The sequence below is a fragment of the Lampetra fluviatilis genome, chromosome 8, assembly GCF_964198595.1.
Source record: "Lampetra fluviatilis chromosome 8, kcLamFluv1.1, whole genome shotgun sequence".
Classification (NCBI taxonomy): Eukaryota; Metazoa; Chordata; class Hyperoartia; order Petromyzontiformes; family Petromyzontidae; genus Lampetra; species Lampetra fluviatilis.
In genome coordinates, this window is record NC_136282.1 from 16016420 (window position 1) to 16033633 (window position 17214).

General features: G+C 52.5%; 1 protein-coding gene across 4 annotated transcripts in view; it reads left to right on the forward strand.

Moving 5' to 3' along the window:
• LOC144933962 (xylosyl- and glucuronyltransferase LARGE1-like) overlaps nucleotides 1-17214 on the forward strand; it is a 128530-nt gene that overhangs the window by 65579 nt on the left and 45737 nt on the right. Inside the window, exon 1 of one of the 4 annotated variants that reach the window (XM_078859338.1) lies at nucleotides 611-843. The exons of the other annotated variants lie outside the window; for them this stretch is intronic. The gene's annotated coding sequence lies outside the window, so the exon portion shown is untranslated. Of the gene's footprint in view, nucleotides 1-610; nucleotides 844-17214 lie in introns of those variants that run through there. 4 annotated transcript variants of the gene reach the window in all.

The window sequence follows — 17214 nt, forward strand, 5'->3', positions numbered from 1 at the left end:
CTCACTTTGGTGATGTGTCACTCACTGTGGTGATGTGTCACTCACTGTGGTGATGTGTCACTCACTGTGGTGATGTGTCACTCACTGTGGTGATGTGTCACTCACTGTGGTGATGAGTCACTCACTGTGGTGATGTGTCACTCACTGTGGTGATGTTCCACTCACTTTGGTGATGTATCACTCACTGTGGTGATGAGTCACTCACTGTGGTGATGTTCCACTCACTGTGGTGATGTTCCACTCACTTTGGTGATGTATCACTCACTGTGGTGATGTGTCACTCACTGTGGTGATGTGTCACTCACTGTGGTGATGTTCCACTCACTGTGGTGATGTGTCACTCACTGTGGTGATGTGTCACTCACTGTGGTGATGTATTACGCACGTAGCGCTTCACTCGCCGCGATTCCTCGCTCGACAGCCAAGGGGCAGTGTCGTCCCATCCTCTCCCTCTCTCTCCCTCTCCCTCTGCAGCACGCACCCACACGCACCCACACGCACACATCACAACACATCACACGCACCCACACCCGAATCCCCCTCGTCACCCCCCCCCCCCACCAGCAGCTGGAGGATACTTAAAATCACAGCGGGCGAGTGCGAGTGGGGAGAGGTTGGGTGAGCGCGCAGCGGAGACCCGGGGAGCGGCGTGGGGCTTTCGGCGTTTGTTGGAGCGAGTGGAGCTGAGTGGAGCTGAGTGGAGCTGAGTGGAGCCGAGTCGAGCCGAGTCGAGCCGAGTCGAGTGGCAGCCCCGTAGCCCGAGTCGGGATCCTGGTCGCGGGATCTGAGCGGCGGAGACCGGGAGAGACCGGGAGAGACCGGGAGCCGCGAATCGGAGTCACGGTGAGCCGTTACGTCTCAGCTTCGTGGCATGCTGATGGTGATGGTGCTGATTAGGCTATTGCTGCAGATAGTGATGCTTTGGCTGTGAACGGAGGGGGTAGCCCTATGAGGAGCCGGGGCGCAGTAGTTAGCGCACTGCGCTACGAACCCGGCAACCCGAGGTATGATTCCGGGCCACGGCTACCATCAGTGGCGATACCATCATTGACATGAGTACCGTCTGTGTGGTGTGTCAACAGCAGCACTGGGGATAGACAAAGGCGGCCGGGCGCGGTGCTGGTGACACCGCCCGAAGTGCATCGTGCTGGCATTAATAGGTGCTCGCTAACAGCACTTGCCCCAACAGTCTTGTGAAGGGTATACGCGGGATCTTTGTCTTCCATGGAAGTCATGGTCGTTATGATGATGAGGATGATGACAATGATGACGATGATGATGAACATCACCATCATCGCTGCTCGCTTTGAAAAATACAAATCATTGTGGCAGTGACCAGGTGTGCTTGCTGGCAGTACAGCTGTCTCTGTGTGTGAATTAATGAATTTGTCTTTACAAATCGTGGCCAATCGTTGCATTTTCTTTGCCTGTGGCTCGTGTCCGTGTGCATAGTGCAGTATCGCGCAGGCGACAGTCTACGTAGACAGTCGATGTGGACAGTCGATGTAGACTGTCTATGTAGACAGTCTACGTAGACAGTCGATGTAGACAGTCGATGTAGACAGTCGATGTAGACTGTCTATGTAGACTGTCGATGTAGACAGTCTACGTAGACAGTCTACGTAGACTGTCTATGTAGACAGTCCTCCGTGTGGGCGGCTGTGCGTGCGTCGGGGTCGGCGTTCTGCGCGAGACGCGCACAGCGAGTCTCGGGTCGCAGCTGGACACACAGAGGCACAGATCCCCGTTCAGCCTTCAGATAATGTTGGCTGGTTTAGATAATCGTCACCACTTGTATGTATGTTGAACTTCTGTCGCACCATACGTAGCCAAATGTGCTAATTGGAGGTGTACACTCGCACACACGTGTACACACAAACACTCGGGTGAATGAGAATACTGCATTTGTACACATCGGTGTACGAGTGTATGCAAGTGCACATACAGGGGTGCGTAAAGATCAACACACACACACGGGTAAAACATACTCATGTGCACCCTGGTGCACGCACACGTGTAGACAAAGATGATCACGCAGATGCACGCACGAAGCATATGCACAGGTGAGCACACACGTGTAGAGACAAATATCCCCCATAAAGCCTTCGACAGTCCGCGAGGGGAAATGCTGCGAGAGAGAGCACCTTTGAAAGCCGGCACGGCACACCAGGAGTTGGGTGGCCAGCACCACGCCCGGCCGCCTTTTTCTCCGCAGTGGCGATGCTTTACACACCGCACCAGGTACTCATTTGAGGCTGAGTCGACCTCGGGGAGGACCTGGACCGGTTTGAATAATCTTCACCGGTGTTAAGGGAATCCCCATAACACTCACCAATACCAACACAACCGCCATTCGTCACTAAGTTACGGTGGCGTCACCACGGTGCTTGTGCCAGGCCAGGTGCACTTTGAGGCCACGTGAAGTATCGAAGGCTCGCTGACAGGAAGTCTCAGAACAGACCCAGGTGCCATGGGTTTGGCTGACTGAGATGACCAGTAGATGCACCAGCTGTACCCCCCACTGTGCCAACTTGCCGCATTTTATCGCTCCGTTCGTTGTTGTGAGCGTCCCTCCCCTACCCTCCGTTGTTGCTGGAGGCGACTGCCTCCAATTGCCCAGTAGCGTCTATCACGAGCTTCTTCCATAGAGGCCGATCTTGACACCGTCGGCAAGTCCACTCAGTTCCACATCCTCCCGTACCGCATCAGTCCATCTCTTCTCCAGACCATGTGCCCGTTTAGCCCCCTCTTTGCGGCCAAACAGAAGCTGATTGGGCATGCGGTGGCTGGGCATGCGGGCTACATCCAGCTAATGCAGCCTTGCCTGCCGCAGGAACTCACTGATGGGAATGTGTCCAGATCTTTCAAAGATTTGTCAGCTCACATAATCCAGTCTGGTTAAGCCCAGGATGGATCGTAGGCATCCCAGCCTGAATGTTTATAACCGACGCAGATGTTCTATTATAGGGGTCCACGTTTCAGAAGCTTTGTGCGGAGCGGCTGACCAGGTAGCTTCCACAGAATTGTGCAGCCGATGAAAATATAATGCTGCCCGACTGATTGAGAGTAATAGCTCTGCTGTCAAACCGGAACTGGTCATAAGCACACTACCCAGGTATGGGACACACTCCAATCTCTCCACAACTGCTCCATCACCAATGGGGAGCTTAGGGGGTGGAGTGTTTGATGACACAAAATACCGAGGCAGGTGGGGCTGATGATAAGACCCCACCTCTTAGTGGCACACTCCAGGTTCAGCAGTAGCGCCTCCAACTCCTCCTCTGAGTGAGCAGCGATCATCGGCATACATAACATGATCTAGATTTGAAGTTTGAATCTAGATTTGAAGTTTTCGTGACTGCAGGGATCCATACTCTGGTTCGTTCGGTAAGTCACGTAGATATAAAATAAGTATAACCCGTAAAAACGAAGTTTTTCACTATAAATCCTTTATATGCGTGGCAGCGAACATAATATAAAGGATTAAAAAATATATTCGCCTGTGGAGGATGCGGGGATCGATCCCGCGACCTTTGGCATGGGAAGCGAGGGCGCTACCAACTGCGCTACCCCGCCACGGCCTGTGGAGGGGTTACGCTCTGGGCTCTTACACTGTGCGTTCTATTTGAATATATGTAAAATGATTTTTTTTTGCCTAAAAAGTGTAAAATGTTGGGAATTTTTTTTCACGAACATTAATTGTCTCGCACAACGAGTCTGTGTGGAAAATGTCAGCTCGATTGGATCACGGGAAGTGGGTTAAAAAACGACCGAAAGATTTGCACGGTCGTAAGCAAGCACGCAAGCAAGCACGCAAGCAAGCAAGCGAACTTAATATAAAGGATTTAATAAAATATATTAAATCACGACGTTTCTGGCGCAACACAAGCGTCCGTCATCAGGTGGGACAACCACAGCAAGAAACAATTGCTGAAGTGGGCAAAAGGGGCTGCTGCAACAAGAGGCCATATAGGCAAGAGAAGGGGGGGAGGAGCCAGGGAGGAGAGACAGGGAGGGTGAGGGTGTGGGGTCAGGGGGAGTGGATGCTACAAGTAAGACTCAAGCACGGCAGAAAATGCCGGGGTGAGAGGGGAAGTGGGCAGGGCTGGGAGTGGGAGGGTTAGGAAACTGGAGATGCGGATATGAAGGCAGGCCAAAAGCAGTTATGGTTTTACCTGGTTAATAACATCCTTCCAATGATTGCTCAATCTGTATCCATCTTCCCGGTTGAAGTTATGTCTATGTCTATATATCTGGATGGCTTCATGAACAAACCTTTGACAGTACGCCCGAAGGTTTGCAGAGCACCTTGGTCTCGGAAAAAACAATATCATGAGAGCCCACAGCGTTATAGCAATGGTCAGCCATGGCGGAGGAATTAGTTCAGATCTGCCTTGTGCTCGCGGACACGGTCCAAGACATGACGTTTCGTTTTCCCGATGTAACAATCGCCACAGGTGCAACTTAGTTTGTAGACTCCAGGATATTGCATGTCAGGAATGACATCCTTCACAGATGGGATTAGATCACGGATTTTGTGTACTGTACTGAATCGTAACTGGATCTTGTGTTTGTTTAAGATTTTGGCAATCTTTTTGGTAACGCCTGCTATGTATGGTAACGTGATGGTTTTGATCAGCGTCTCAGGGGGTTGTTTCTCCATGGTTGGAGAAACAGCTTTGTGGATAATATGGTCCGAATATCCATTCATCTTAAGGGGCTGGTGAACGTGTTCCAGTTCACTGGCTAGGTGGTGTTGGTCAGAAATGCAGTAGGCCCTGTGGTGTAGTGTTTTGATGAGATAATTCTTTTGTGCTGGATGGTGGTGTGAATCAGGTTTCAGATAGGAATCTGTGTGGGTGGCTTTCCTGTAGACAGAGTGTCCCAACGAGCCGTCAGGTCTCTTCTCAATCAAAACATCCAGGAATGGTAGCTTGCCATCCTTCTCCACTTCCATGGTGAATTTAATTGATGGGTGTATGGAATTGATGTGGTTCCATGCTGGCAAGCCATGTGGCCAAATAACGAAAGTGTCATCCACATATCTCTTCCACAAGGAAGGACGTAGGGTGGATGTCTGGATGGCATCTGTTTAAAATTTATCCATGTAAACATTCGCTATCACTGGTGATAAGGGGGAACCCATGGGGGTACCTTCATTTTGTTTGTAAAAAGTACCATTCCACGTGAAGTACGTGTTGGTAAGGCAGTGCCTAACCAGCGCAGGACATCAGGGTTCAGTCCATGTTGGACTTAGTCTTCAATTATTGCTAAGGTGTCAGGCACGGGTACCTTGGTGAACAGAGAAACCACATCAAAGCTGACGAGAAAATCATCTGGGGACAGTGAAATGCCCTTGATAAGAGAGACCAAGTGAGCTGAGTTATGTACTGCTGAGGTCGTCTTGCCAGTGAATGGAAGCAAGGTATCAGACGGAAAACGGGCCAGCTTGTAGGTAGGTGAGTTGATAGTGGAAACGATGGGCTAAAGTGGAGTGCCTTCTTTATGGATCTTAGAAAGACCATAGAATCTGGGTGGTCTGGCAGCAGAAGGTTTGAGGGAGATTCGTTTGACTGGTTCGATTAGAGAAGTCGAACTGGTAATGATTTTATTGTTTTTTGTAGTCGGGCTGTTAGTAGGATCTTTGTTGATTTTGGTGTAGCTGCCATCATTAAGAAGGTCCTGGATTTTGTTGTTGTATGTGGTTTTATCTATGATGACAGTAGCATTGCCCTTGTCAGCCGAGAGGATGACGATGTCATCCCTCTATTTCAATTTTGCTAATGTTACTGATGGGGTTTTTAGCATTTTAAAGGATGGTAGCAATTTCAGCTCTAGCAACATCTGTCGGGATGTATCCCAAGTCTTTGAGGGATACGTCGTCCTGGGAGATTATACCATCCACTGGGATATGTTTAGGGGTGACTGCGAAAGTCAAACCTTTAGCTAGTACCGATTTTAGGCTGTCATAAATTGGGATGTTACGCTGATTGATGACAATCTTGTTAGCATCTAACTTTTTAACGTGTGGATCTAGCTTCTTTATTGACAGGAGGTTGAATTTAGCGATCAAGTTAACTTTACATTTGGTTGACATTGAATTAGCAGAGGAGACTGTCATGTTATCTACATGGTCCCAATCATAAGTGGACATTTTATCTGTTAATATTAGGTGTGATTGTAAGAGAGTCTTGTCTAAATGATCAAGTTCAAATCGGAGCAATCTTATTATCTCTGAGATTAGTAATAGGCTGGCTTTAAACAAGATACGTTTAGCGTCAGGAGAAGTGACAGCAACAGATGTGAGTGTAAATGCGATAGGTATTATCTTGTTATACATAACATGGTTGACCAATAGGGACCAATAGGGAGCCATCCCTCGACCACACCAGGGCATCGATCAGCCTCCCGTTATATCTGTACCAGATGGACATTCCTGAGGTAGAGCCATGGAAAGCTTCTCGAACTACATGATCAAAGATTACATTGAATAATGTGGGAGTCAGAGGGCATCCCTGTCGCACCCCAAGGTGAACAGGGAATGGCTCCGACTCCTGGCCACGTAGCTTTACCCGGGACTGCCCACCATCATGAAGGCCCTTAATGATTGTGAGCAGAGAGTCAGGGACTCCGAAAGCACGAAGAACTGCCCACAGACCTGGCCTGTTGATGGTATCATAGGCATTGACCAGCTCAATAAAGCAGAGATGTAGGTTTTGTTGGAATTCCCTACACCTCTGCTGTAGCAGACGGAAAGAGAATATGACATCCGTTCAGGACAGCCCTGGTCTGAAGCCACATTGGGGCTCTGCAAGGCTCTCCTCTGTGTGCCTGACAAGGTAATGTTGAATAACACTGTGTAACAAAATAAATGTTGTTCCTGGGTAGTAAGTGTTATTTCCTAATTGCTTATGCCTCAAAAGTACATAAAATGGCTATTGTTCTACACACACTTTGCTTTTGTGACCAGGACAGTGACATTTTGAAATGTACCTATTTCCAATGAGAAAACGGGCGAATTTGTGTCTCTTGATTCAGGTAAAGTCATAAAAAAATAACAACGTATTAATCAAAAGTAACATGTATTTATCCTAAAGTAAAGCCATTTTCTATACTTTTTAGGTATAAGCAATTATTAAGTAACACTTCCTACCCAGGAACAAAAATTGTGTTACATGGTGTAATCCTTGCCAGGACTTTTCCCGGCACACTGAGTAGAGAGATGCTCCTATAGTTGTTACAATCTGTGCGGTCCCCCCTCCTTCCAATCCTGCAGAACCCGTCCAGTGGTCCAGACAGTTATGATGATGTCATGGAGGGCAGTCTGCACACAGATGCCACTCTCCTTCAGCATTTCGCTTGGGAGATCTCTCTGCCCGGCGCTTTTCCTGCTCTCAGACTTCATATCGCCCCTCACACTTCCTCCATAGATGGCACCTCAGTCAACCACTCAAAAGGGGTGGCGACTTCTGCCAACATTTGAGGCACCGCAGCCCTAGCAGGGTCGTCTTCACCTTGCCCCACGATGTTGTCTGGCCTGAGGGAATTCCCCTCCCCCAAGACCTCACAAAAATGTTCTGCAAACCTGCAGACCTGTTCCTGGGGGTCGGAGATCGGATTACCGCTCTTTTCCTTAAGGATGGCGAAACGTGAAGCGCTACAAGTAACTTTTTTGATGGAATTAAATAGTGATTTGCGATTGCCTGCCACTGAGGCATATTCCATCTCCTAAGTAACCCGCACCCACCACTCATCCTTACAGCGCCATACGGCTCTCCGAATCTCCGAGTGAAGGCTGCGGTAAGCCTCCTCATTCTCCGATGTTGGATGTTGTAGACGGACAGGAGTGGGCCTGTCGTTTTCTCTCAACCAGCCTCCTCAACCAGCCAGGGTCTCTGGGGAGGTCTGGACCACATACCCAATGCATCCGTTGCAGCTGCATGATCCACAGTCCTGAAAGGGGGGCACGATGCTAACCCCAGGTGCAAGCGATTTTGAAATTCCTGCTTGCAACTATCCTCAGATAGCTAAGACCAGGCCACTGTGGGTTTGAATGGGATCCTAGATGGACACCCACCACCGAAGTGGAAGAATGGCAGGCGCATCTTACAGATGACAAGTCGATGGTCAGTGGGAAGATCAGCTCCACGGTAGGTCCTGGTGTCAAGGACATGGGCCCGCATCCGCTGTTCCGTCACTATATAGCCCAGCAGATGTTCTTGCTTGGACCCGGCGTGCATCCATAATGTTGTGTGGATGCACCAATGCCGGAACAGCATGTTCGTAATTACAAGCCCATGGGCTGCACAGAAGTCTAGCAGCCTCCTTCCGTTTTTATTGAGCTGATCTTGCCCATGCCTTCTGATCACTCAAACCGAGGTGTCTGGGCCATGACCCACTTAGGCATTAAAATCACCTAACAGTATGACTCGATCTCGAGGGGCCACTTTAGCTAGCACCTGGGACAGGAGGTTATAGAAGGCGTCTGACTCATCGACCTTGCCTGCTGCATCCCTCCACTGGTGTTCATCTTCGGTGTGGGCGTAGCAGCCATCACCATTCCTCGCCTCTTGTTGATGGGGAGGCGAACCCACAGTAGCCTGGGACTTACAGCTTCCCACACCTCACTGCCACGCTCCCACACTCCCTTTATTATTTTGTTCAATAGAAGTGCCACTCCCTGCTGTATAGTAGTTTGCTGCCCCAAGTGGAGAAGAGCTGTCCACCTCGCATGATGACTGTAGCCAAAACCGGTCCACCGGACCTCCTGTATTCCACAAAGGTCCAGGCGGTAGCGGTCCATCTCCCGACAGAGGAGTGGCAGCCTCTCCTCTGCAACGAGAGTCCGAATATTCCACGTGGCCAATGTCAGTGCACAAACAGGTATTGTGTGCGTGGCGGTTCGCCACTCCTGGTGGTGGTACGAACCACCGCTGTCTGGGAGTCTCCTCGCTGCCCCTACAATCCGGCCACATTCATCCCCTCCCTGGAGGATGTAGCGCTGTGATGTTGTGATTAAGGATTCGTTCATAGATCCACCGAGTGCTTCACGGCTCACCCACTGGAAGACTCGAGTCGGTGACACGTGGCTGGTTGTGTTCGGCACTCGCTGATTTAAGTCCGTAACTGACGAGAGCGACCATCGCGAGCTGACATTATCTCTCTCTACAGATGTGGGGGTGTTGCCATCAGACGACAACAACATCAATACACACGAGGTTTCCAGAGGCAGACTCGGCAGCAATCGGCATGGGCACTCGGCTATACCGATGAGTCATAGGAAAAACGAAACCATACCACGGCTGCCTCTGTTGGCTGCCTCTGTCGGTTGCCTCTGTCTCGTTGCTGCCTGTCGGTTGGTCACATTTGCTCAATTTATTGATGGTCATGACTGAAGAAAAAATGACCGTAATGCAGTTCTTCGGCAAGCTGGTGGTTTTGCTGAACACTTATCGCTGGGAGCTCGCTGTATGCATGGTACACGTGGGACTGTGTGTGTATATATGTGTGTGTGTATATATGTGTGTGTCTGTGTGTATATGGGTGTGTGTCTGTGTGTATCTTTGTCTTTTTGTGTCAGTAGTGGGGAGCGGTAGTGTAGCGGTTAGCACACTGTGCTACGAACCCGGCGACCCAGGTTCGATTCCCTCTCACGGCCAACACCAGTGACGATTATCTAAACCGGTTCTGGAGCTCCCCGAGGTCGACTCAGACTCAAATGAGTACCTATTGAGGTGTGTAAACATCGCCACTGGGGAGACAAAGGCGGCCGGGTGGTGCTGGCCACCCACCTTCTCGTGTCCTCTGCCGTAATTCGTATGTGCTCGCTAACAGCACTTGCCACAATAGTCTGTTCAGGCTACACAGGGGATCTTTGTCTTTGCGTATTGCTTTAATCGATCTATTGAGTTGTTAATGTTTAATCTAACGGGCTGGGGAATTTATCCGAATTGTTTTCAGGAAACCCAGAAGCTCTGTGCAAAGATGACAACAACAACCAAAACAACAATGTCAATTGAAATGGCGTCCGAATCAGAGCTTAACTTCTCACTCGATATTGCCCAGACCTCTGATAGCTTGGAGTGAGCACGGCCAGTCAGCAAGCATTCAAACACGCATGACACAAGACGATGTTATTTGGGTAGTGACACGCAGGGCCGCCTTTGTCTCCCCAGTGGTGACCGAGAGGAGCGAGTACACACGAAGGGAACCCCGTGATGTTTCAGATACAAATGTTATCTGATGGGGGCATGGGCAGAGATTGAGCCAGGCTGCTGGAATCGTCGCCGCGTGTGTGCGAGTCGTTACGAGTGCGAAGCATTGCCACGACAACCCCATACCTGGCAGTAGATTGGCCATGGCAAGGAATTGAACCGAGGTCACCGGTTTCATCAAGCAGTGTGCTAACCGCTGCGTTGCCACTCCCCTACCCCACACCATTACCCACATTCACTATTCTTTACATCGACATATCTACGTGTGTGTGTGTGTGTTTAGGTATTATTGTGATAGGACTGCGTTGCAAGAATAAGAGGTGATTTCCAGCAACTAGAATTTTTTTTTTAAATAGATAAACGAATGAAAGAAAAAGGCAAATGAATCCCACCGAGCCAGAAAATCGATTGTGAGTGGAGCGCAGTGTGAGTGGAGCGGGAGTGGAGCACAGTACGAGTGGAGCGTGGTATTTATAGAGCAGCGGGGCTGCAAATGAGCTAACATGAGCAGGGGGAAGTATGTACCGTACAGACAGACTTACCTACCTACCTACCTGCGCACCATGAAGTGGTGTGCTCGTGAATAATGATATGATGCTGTGCGTGGTGGAGTTATGATGCGATGATGATCCGGCCACACGCGATATGATTCGATCTGCCATCATGCGATGTGCGGCTGATGTGATGCGATGCTCCGTCCGTGATGTGTCCTGATGCGTAAGAGACAAATCAGAGATACCGGTCAGAAGCAAAGGTCAGAGACAGGTCGGGTCGACAGCGTGTCTCGCAGCAAGAGGTCCCTGCGTTTTATTCCTAACTATGGCGCCTCTCTGTGTGGAGTGTGTATGGTCTCCCCCTCTTCTGCCTGGTTTTCCTCCGAATTCTCCGGTTTTCGACTATAGCTAATAATGGTCAAACATCCCAATGCTGAAAAATGACACTGCAAATCACTCAATTGGGATTGCACAGCAGAACCTCCAATGAGCACGGGTGGTTACGTACGGTGCCAAAGAAGTTCAACGCACCGACAACGTCACTCCGTACTGGGAACGCGTGGCAAGACCCTCTTGAAAAAACAACAACTCTTGAGACTCAGCGAGCACAAATACAATAAAATAGACCGAGTGGAGACGCGCGGGTTCGGGGCAGGTTCGGGGTGGAGACCGGCCACCGGCCCTGGGTCAGAGCGGGGTGACGTGGAGGGAAGCGCCCCTCCCCCTCTCCCCCCCCCCCCCCCAACGTCACCTGTGCAGGTGCGGCACCCCCACCAGGCGGGTGATTCATACCACTCGGAGGTGTCGGTCGTCGGTCGTTCTCCTCGATCTCCTCGATCCGATCGCTCGGCCGAGACGATTGGTGGAGGCGGCGTGGCGCGGGCGGCATGAGACGGAAGGTGGCAATCGTCGTTCCGGGCTCCCTGAGTAATGGAATTATGCGAACAGGGCGCGGCGGTGACACGGCGCCTCGTGTCTTAGCCCCGCGGAAGACACGTGGCGCTAATTGGCCATGTGTTTAATGAACATCGTTGATTAATTCCGTCTGATGCGGAGCGCGGCTGTGCGCGCTTTCATCATCCGCTGCGCTTTCACTCGGCAGCAGCAGCCGCAGCAGCAGCCACAGCAGCAGCAGCCACAGCAGCAGCAGCCACAGCAGCAGCAACACGAGGAGCAACACTCGTAATAGCAAAAGTAGTCGTGGCAGCAACATCAATAGCGATAGTAGCAACTGTACCATCAATGACAGTGTCAACAGCAGCGGCAATAGCAGCACTGGCGACAGCGGTGGAATCAACAACAGCCGTAGGGGTGACAGCAGCTGCATCATCAGCGACAGCAGCAGCAGTGTTGTCATCACGGGTATCAACAGCAGCAGCACAGACAGAGGCATCATCAAAGTCAGCAGCATCAGTCGCATAAACAGCAGTCGGAGTGTGAATGTGGCTGTACGTGGGGGCTCGTGGGGGGCGGGGGGCAGCGAGAAGGAGGAGACGGGGGAGAAGGGGTGGGTGGGATGAAAGGAGCCATCGCGTGGAAGGAGTCGGGGCTCGAGGAGGGAGGAGACGGAGGGAGGAGTGCGTGCTGAAGCCGGGGCCAGCAGGAGAGGATCGCGGGGAGTGGAGGGGCAGGCTGTGGGCGAGAGGGGTGCTGGAGTGTGTAATGAATGGTGATGGAGAAGATGATGATTATGGGAGTGGGCAGGCATGATTGGGGTCCCCGATAAGGAAGAGGAGGAGGAGGAGGGGTGAGCTATGAGTGACTGGTGGGTCCCGAATTCCCGACCCTCTCACACCGCCACCACTGGCTCACTGCACCAAAACAAAGATCCCCCGTATATCCTTAACGGACTGTTGGGGCAATTGCTGTTAGCGAGCAACACCGATGAAGGCCGCCCCAAAGCCGTCACCATCCCTCACGATGTAACAGTGCACAGCGAGCATTCAGTGCACCAGCAGAAGCCCTCGCCGTCTCCCAAACGGCAGTGCTAACCGGCCGTGCGGCCATTGATGGGTCCCATGATCACTGCTGCAGTGGCGGCGGAGCTACAAGAGCCCCCCCCCCCCCCACATGCCTCTCTCCCAGTGCCCACAGCTGGGACCGCACAGCCCGGGCGGAAGGCGGTACAGCAACTATGTCCGTGGACCCATCTGTGTGGAGTTTTGCACGGTATCCATTCCTTGTGTGCGAGGTGGGGTTTCTCCTGTGGGGTTTATACTGTGGAGTTTCTCCTGTGGGGTTTCTCCTGTGGGGTTTCTCCTGTGGGGTTTCTCTGGGTCCTCCTCCATCACGCAGTCAAACTCTCATCAGCGATGCAGTCCATGGCCAAACGTCCCGATGCAGCGGGACCCTACCGCCACATCTCGACGCCTGGCCAGGCTCCCCAGGACGATGAAAGGCATCGCGATTCTTCATTATTCATCCGGTTCATGTATTTTTTAAGGCAGAGCGGGTGCCTGATGGACATGTTTCACCGGGAGGGGGTGTGGTGCGAGATGTTTACGTCTCTCTGTTCTGGATTGACTCCGCAGTGGAGTGCGTTTTGGTGTTGGTCTCATCTTGTTTTTCTAGAGAGCTCAAGGCGCTCTCTCTCTCTCGCAGAATCTGAGTGATTTAGATGGCAGGGGCGTGCACGGGCCGAGGAATGAGCGACCTTAACAGAGGGCACACGGGGGTCATGAAAGGGCGGGGGAGGGACGGGAAGGAGTGGAGGCAATGAGCAACGGAGAAGGAATCACTGGGGTGGAAGTAATCGCCGTGTTATATTTACATTGCAGCCCCTTTGTCAATCCACTGCTGGATGAAGGCCTCTCCATGCTGTGTTAGTTGTGGGGGGGGGGGGGTATGTGCCCCTACTTCACCGTGCTGGTCAGTGTGGTTAGGTGAAGAGAGATGGTCACAACCGGTTCCGGCATCACTCGCCGCGGATGTTAGCCACGGCCTGGAATCAATCTCGGGTGACTGGGCTCCTGGCGACGCGTTAACCACTGCGCGACTGTTCTACCCAGATCGCTGTGGATTCAAGTAAGCATAGTTTGGGAAATCGATGCAAAGGCTTAGCGAAAAAAGCCTTGATGATAAGAATCTCACCCAAGGCGAGAACGAATGTCTCCGTGCTCTGTATTTCTCAAACAGACGACTTCAAGGACAGCCGGGTGAGCAGAGCCCACTGAGGCTCGGGGTCGAGTTCTTAGCCGTGGCTCGGCTCGGGCTCGGCTCGGGCTCGGCTCACAGAAAACCCTGAGCACGGTTGAGCGCAGACCCAGAGCCGGCTCGAGTTAAGCACGGTGGTTTTGAGTCATGGCTCACTGGAGTCAGAGCCAAGCCTGAGCCGAGTTGTGGCTCGGAACACGCGTCCCAGCGTCTCATCTCCTGAGGAGGCCTGGCTCCAACAAAGCCGTGCAGTCGTTACCAGCCACGATTTGTCCACTGCTGGATGGAGACTCCCAGACCGTCGCCGTCTCTCCCTCTTGCGGAGGAACATTCCATGCAACTCCCGCACACAAAGCTCATCTCGATGGTCCATCTCCACGGTGGGCATCCTCGCGCAAGCTCCCTCCTCTGGCTACCACTCCTTCATTAGTCTCGACCGGGTGCGTGAGCCATCGGGGTTTGTCTTGGTCACGTACTTATATATTTATTTAATATGACCTCTGGCATGCGGCCAGCGTCATCTGCGGCCAGCGTCATCTGCGGCCGTCCTGCGCACGCCACCCAGAGGCTCCCTGCGGGTGGGCCACTGCCGGCCGCAGGCCGCATTCCAGCCGCGATAAAAACCGCGAAGAGCACGCCGCTATCGACCCCCATGGATCCTGCCTGCCGTTTAATGGGGCATCGCGTGCCATTTTTCATCCCGCTAATGTGGGTGTCGCTATCTAAATGATTCCATTGAGCCGCCTCCTCAACCTCCCTCCCTCCCTGCTCCTGTTCCCCGGGCTGGTTTGGCGCTCCCCGGTAAGACGGGACGAGACGACCGCCCGGCAGTGAAGCCACTCGGAATTCAACGAGGAAGCTTCGGACTGAGGTCGCGTGTGGGGGTGACCCCTCCTCTAGAGGCGGGATGCGTCACCTGGACCAGAGCGCCGTCTGGGACAATGATTTCGCGAGATATTTCGCAGATCGGAGCGATGCTGAGGACGCCCATGTGCGGTCCGCGTTGTCCGCGCTGATTGCGTGCGGGCGGCCACCTCGCGCGCGTGTGCTTGAGTCGAGGTCAAGTTGCGAAGGGGTCAGGAGAAGCAACGTCTCGCAGAATTCCTTCCTGCATCCCGACGTGGAAATACAAATAATATGCGTCAGTCTCTAGGCCTGTTGGGTTTCTACATAATTTTCTCCATCGGTTTCGACCATCTGGGTCTCATCAGCAGATGTTTTTTTATCATCACAGTTCCACTTGTTTTGAGGCCACTGCAGCGCACAGGAGGACATTCATTGAGGGCACCACTTTGGTAACTGCGAAACTTTGCAGTGCAGTGCGGTGCGGTGCCTTGCAGTGGCCCTGCCGCATTGGGTGCAGGAGGATGGATGCCACGTGGATTTTGGACGTGCACATTTACAGTGAATGTGAGACTCAAACCCGGGTGCTTCTGGGAGGCAGGCACAGGTGTCGCCACGACGCTGCCGCCGCCCGAATCGGTGACAACCCGAGCGTCGTTTCACCGCGACCAGACCACGGCTCGAACTGGGTCGCGTCAGCTCGCCGGCTGTCCTCGCGTGGTTCGTTCCCGATTGGGGGTCCAGCCACCACCTTTTGCCCTGTGAGCGTAAGCGGCGAGTTCATATTTAACTTAATTTAATCAATGCTATTTGCGTTTACGGCTGTCGTAGAAACACATTAACATATTTACCACGATCCCTTTTTTTATTACCAATTAAAACTGGAACCACGGAGACGAATCTCTGTACAATTATTAGTTATGCGTTGCATTTAAATCTGATTTTCTGGTCTTGGCGCTGGGCCAAGCAACATCTGATGATGACGCTCTCCCTCTCCCCGTCTCCCGCAGCTTGGCTGTGCACTGCCACACTCTCTGTGCATGCTGCCTCCTGCACCGCTGAAAGCCGTCGTACACGATGGCGAATGTTCATGATTTGTTAAAAGAGAAAGGCACAGCCCCGAAGTTGCTCCGTCCAGCCACTAGAGCGCTAACCACGGCACCGCGGCGGCGGCAGCAGCATCCGTCACTTTTGGTAATAATGAATTCACCGATACGCCGTTCAGTTGCTGGTCATTCCACTGGGGGATGAAGGCTTCCGCCCTACGTTTATTCGACCATTCTTCGCCATGCTGGTCAGTGCGGGTTTGTGAAGGCTGGCATCCATGAAAGGTTTGATGTCACGAGTCACTGATTTTAGCAGCGGCTGGAAATCGAACCACTGATTCCCGACTGAACAACTTTATGCGCAGCTTGTTCCGCGTGAACCGTACGGGCGGCATGCCTTGAGCCGTTAAAACTGGGGTTGACGTGCCGGCATTTCTCATGAACCCGGTGGTTCGTGACCTCTCCGCCGACACCGGCTGTGATGCAGTGGGACGTGCATTCCTGCAGGAGCCTTCACACTCGGGTGAATGTTCGGTTCGGGCGTTCGCTGCCTTGCGCGAAACCGTGGGACATTGCTCAACGGCTGCTGCCGCCTCTTGAGATTGTATTTTCTTGTCGCTTATTTGAATGTTTCACAGGCAACATCCCCTCAGGGTGGAGCCGAGGCGATGTTTGCTAGGCCTGTCCATCACCACCTGCACAGCAGGCACGCTGCGAGTCGTGGAACACGGCATCTACAATCCACGGCATCTACAATCCACGGCTCGTGATGCACTATGCCTTTGTGGACACTCTTGTCATGTTCGTAGCCTGGCACCTGGGCGCCCGGGGCAATTGCACCACCTGCGCACTCGGCAGCGATGCGGCCGATGCAAGGGAATTACGCGATGACTGACAACAATTTCAAGCAAAGAGACTATTTTCCTTTGGAATCGGGTCTTTCGTTTCGTTTTCTATTGCTCTTGTCGGTCCCACTTCAGGTTGTGCCGACAAATGAAATATCCCGCGTGGGGTAATGAACTCTCCGTCAGGAAATACGATTCCGGTCACGCGCGTGCCCAGCTCGATTCTCGCTCTTGCCCACGGGGTCACCAGAGCCGGGCCTCTCGCTCCTTCTCCATCCGCAGCGCTCTCCGTGAATCTCCGGGGCATGTCGGAGTGGCGCTGTCAAACTACGCAAGAGCGCGGGGTTCCTCGCGATGCGAGTGCTTTCTCCACTGGCTATTTGCCGAGCTGAGCCGGAACCAATCCGCGATGTGCTGGCTCTAGAGAAGACATCTGAATCTGGCCAAGTATGCGCAAGGGGTGGGGTTAATCATTCCCTTCGTCTGCGCGCGTTTCGACCCGTTCGTTGCATATGACATGAGCGACACAACTCGTGTGCTGCAGTGGAAAAACAAACCTGGCACCTCCTGAGCAGCGCTGCTCTGGCTCGGCACGGCCCATGCGTGGCGTGGTTGTCCG